A 4,630-nucleotide genomic window follows, 5' to 3' on the forward strand; every position below is an offset into this window, starting at 1 on the left:
AAAAAAAAAAGGAGTAGAAAAAGAAGGGCTGGAAGGGGAACCAAAGCATTAAGGGGAGGGGGAGGGGAAGCAAAGTGGAAATTCAAAGGTGGGGGTTGTCTTGTCGGTAGTATGGCAAAGAGTGGAGGGGAGAACGGATAAGGGCAAGGGCAAGGGCAAGGGCAAGGGCAAGGGCTAGATGTAGGGAGAAGAGGGGCAAGCAAGGGCGGAGGTGTTGTAGAGAGAGAGAGAGAGAGAGAGGGAGAGAGAGAGAGAGAGAGAGAGAGAGAGAGAGAGAGAGAGATGAGGGGAGTGGGAGTTGGAGTTGGAGTTGGAGTTGGAGGGGAAGGAAAAAGGAAATGGGAGAGAAAGAGGTCCTAGAGCCAAAAAAGAAGAACAAGAGTCACAAGCTCCTCCAAGCATAAGGGTGTCAATTGGGACAACTCTCGATATTTGGGATGGGTCCATTACGGTATCGATACTAAATGTTTCAATCACAAATCTATCCCATTTAGTTAACGGGATCAAACCAAGGTCTCAATCTCGATTATTAATAGCACGAGATAGTATAGGTTCCTAAATGGTTCTAGGCACTATGGTAAAAGGGAAACCTTTATTAATGTCTCCTAATGGAATGGTTCCATTATTATTGTTGTGGATCTTTTCTCTATCATGAGATCTATGGACTAAGGTGTTTCTTACTTTGGAGAGCAACTTAGAATATAAAACCATGATGAATTTTGTGGTTTTACTTTTTCACTCTCCAAGATTACATGTAAGATTCTCAAAATGACAATTAAGAATTAATGATGACCAAATAAACAAGGCCATATAAAGTTGTAATGCTAAAAAATAAAACCAAATGTCCTCGCCGATGGGAAGTACTTTATCTAACCCATCTTCAAACCAAAACCTCACCTTGACTTGGAATTGTTAAGGTCTTGGATTTACCTTGACAATTCCATCCTTACTCAACTCTCGGGGAAATGATAAATCATAATTACTTTTTCTGTTGGTAAGTGATATAGCCAAATTGACCCCTCAGGGGAGAAATTACACGTGTCGCCTCTGAGACACGTGTCCGCCGTCAGAGGAAGGTTCCAAGAAACCTTCCTCACTCAAGCACGCTCAATCACCGAGGCACGCTCACAAAACCACGCGGGATCACACCATCTGCATGAGGGGAACACGTCGTCTGCATGAGGAGCAGATTCCCCCCCCCCAGAAGGATGGACGTACTCGAGTGGGACTCGAAGAGAGAAGAAAGGGGAAGAAACCCTAAACCCGAAGGGCTATATAAGAAGGCACGGAAGAAAGGGGAAGGTAAGCTCTAAGACCCTCACCATTACTCCCTTATTGAACTGTGCGGCCGACCCTGACTTGAGCGTCGGAGGACTAACCCCGGACCAAGCTCCGGGCCTCCGTCGTCTGTGTTTGTGTAGGTTCGATTAGCGGGGATTTTTGGCAGCAACAGATTGGCGCCGTCTGTGGGAACCGACGGTAATGGTGGGGAGAACCTACAACCGAAGGAGAGCGAGAGCAACGTCCAACATAAGCATGGGGGAAGAACAATCCGGGGAAGTTCCTCCCTCGGTGGAGCCAGGACGGGACAGAGGCCATGACGACAGGGAAGTGTCCGTCAGATACCAGCGTTCGGCTGGATATTCAGTACGCGAAGGCAGCGATCATCAGCCTCCCGCGGCCCAGGAGTACGTGACGAGGCAGCAGTTCGAAGACCTCCAGAACAAATATAACCTGTTGGCCGAGACCATGAGGGAGGTCTCCAAAGCTGTCTCCCACAGGACCGGCGGAGCACCCCCTGGTCCCCATGTCCAGTTCGAGAGGGCTCGAGAAGAAGACCGAAGCAGTACGGGATCGACGAGGGCCGGTCGAGACCCTCGAAGCCGATCAAGGGAGAGTCCCACGCCCCGTGGTAGGACGCGACGCGCCGCCCGGGGCCCGCATGGGGATCAGCACCAAGGAGACAAACCGAGGTCCGAGGACTCGGGACTAAAAAGGATGATCTTAGACCTGAAGGACGAGATCAGAAAAGTGGCAGAACACCAGACGGGGAGCCACGAGCCCGACCTCACCAATGATACGGCCTTAGCTGACGAGGTCATGAGGGACCCGCTCCCGGTCGGTTTTCGCCTGCCCAAGTACGACACCTATGACGGTTCGGGGGACCCCGTCGATCACTTGGAAGGTTTTAAGGTCGCCATGCAATTCCATCGCGTCTCGGAAAATATCATGTGTCGGGCCCTCCCATTGACGTTCAGAGGGGCAGCGAGGCTGTGGTACAACCGACTGCCGACGAAGTCGATCCACAGCTTCAGCGACCTGAGTTACTTCTTCGTGAAGGGGTTCTCTAGTAGCCAGCCCCTCCAGAAGACTACGTTGAACCTAACCAACGTCAAACAGCAAGAAGGGGAATCGCTGCGGAATTACATGAAGCGATTCCAACAAGAAAAGATCACGATCAGGGGCCTAGACCCGAAGGAGGAGTTCACGGCCCTGCTAGGCGGCGTCAAGGACAAGGAATTGAAGAGGTCCCTGGCGAAGCATACGCCTAGAGATCTGACCGAGCTGAGGGCGCGATGCGATAAGTACATCCAGATGGAGGAAACCCTCCAGGCCGATGAAGAAGTCGAAAGAAAGGCGGCGAGGAAGAGGCCCCCAAGGTTTGATGACAAACCCGTCGAAGAAGGAAAAAGACAAAAGTCCGAGCGCAGTCGGGCCCCCAGTCCACCAAGGAAGTTTGAGAGGTATGCACCCCTGAACCGAAGGCGAACAGAGGTGTTAATGCAGATAAAAGATTCCCCAGATGCCAGGGCCATGAAGTGGCCAGGAAAGATGGGGCGACACCCCGAAAGACGTAATGGGGACAGATATTGCCACTTCCACAGAGACCATGGCCACGATACCGAGGACTGCTGGCATCTCAGAGGGGAAATAGAAGGAATGATCAGAAGAGGGTACCTGGGCAGATTCGTAGACCGAGAGAAGGAGGGGGCCCCTGAGGGAAACGGCCGAAGGGATAACCGTCAGAGAGATGTTGGTGGCCGATATGAAAGAAGGGGGGTCGCCCGCCGAGGCAACCAAGAACAGCAAAGGAACCAGGCACCTGAGGAAGCTGATCGTCGTCCTCAAGAGGAGAATAAAAGCCCGACTAGAGTTATAGCGACCATCTGTGGAGGCCCGGCCGCAGGAGAGAGTTCGGTCTCTGCCAGAAAGGCGAAGGCCTACGCGAGGAGCGTACATATGGCAGAATGGTCGAACAAGAAGGCTAGTAGGGGATCCGAGGCCGAAGGTGAGCTCTCCGAGGGAAGAAAAAAAGAGGTTGCCCCACAAATGGACCCCCACATTATATAGATGGGGGAAAGGCGTTACGGCTTCCCGAGCATTAATGTCACCGCCACGTCACGGTACGAAGCCTCGAGGTTTGCGCCCGAACGGACCTGACCGAGGGTCCTTGCTTCGGTTGGGAGTTCGGCCAAAGCCGAACGGACCTGACCGAGGGTCCATCCTTCGGTTGGGAGTTCGGCCAAAGCCGAACGGACCTGACCGAGGGTCCTTGCTTCGGTTGGGAGCTCGGCCAAAGCCGAACTGACCTGACCGAGGGTCCCACCTTCGGTTGGGAGCTCGGCCAAAGCCGAACGGACCTGACCGAGGGTCCCACCTTCGGTTGGGAGCTCGGCCAAAGCCGAACGGACCTGACCGAGGGTCCTCCTCTTCGGTTGGGAGTTCGGCCAAAGCCGAACGGACCTGACCGAGGGTCCTTGCTTCGGTTGGGAGTTCGGCCAAAGCCGAACGGACCTGACCGAGGGTCCTTGCTTCGGTTGGGAGTTCGGCTAAAGCCAAACGGACCTGACCGAGGGTCCATCCTTCGGTTGGGAGTTCGGCCAAAGCCGAACGGACCTGACCGAGGGTCCTTGCTTCGGTTGGGAGTTCGGCCAAAGCCGAACGGACCTGACCGAGGGTCCTTGCTTCGGTTGGGAGTTCTGCCAAAGCCGAACAGACCTGACCGAGGGTCCATCCTTCGGTTGGGAGTTCGGCCAAAGCCGAACGGACCTGACCGAGGGTCCTTGCTTCGGTTGGGAGTTCTGCCAAAGCCGAACAGACCTGACCGAGGGTCCATCCTTCGGTTGGGAGTTCGGCCAAAGCCGAACGGACCTGACCGAGGGTCCTTCCTTCGGTTGGGGGCTCGGCCAAAGCCGAACGGACCTGACCGAGGATCCTCCCTTCGGTTGGGGGCTCGGCCAAAGCCGAACGGACCCGACCGAGGGTCCATCCTTCGGTAGGATGCTCTGTAAGGCCAATCCAAATCGACCGAAGGTCTTTCTCTCGGTCACCAGTAGTGCCACAGCCGAAGGGACAAGTCAACCAAAGAAGAAGATATTGGTTACTCCCACAGGAAGAAGCTCCTAGTGGAAGTAAGGGGGCTCCTGATATAGCCAAATTGACCCCTCAGGGGAGAAATTACACGTGTCGCCTCTGAGACACGTGTCCGCCGTCAGAGGAAGGTTCCAAGAAACCTTCCTCACTCAAGCACGCTCAATCACCGAGGCACGCTCACAAAACCACGCTGGATCACACCATCTGCATGAGGGGAACACGCCGTCTGCATGAGGAGCAGATTCCCCCCCCCAGA

This window comes from Macadamia integrifolia, chromosome 8 (genome assembly GCF_013358625.1).
Source record: "Macadamia integrifolia cultivar HAES 741 chromosome 8, SCU_Mint_v3, whole genome shotgun sequence".
NCBI classification, from domain to species: domain Eukaryota; kingdom Viridiplantae; phylum Streptophyta; class Magnoliopsida; order Proteales; family Proteaceae; genus Macadamia; species Macadamia integrifolia.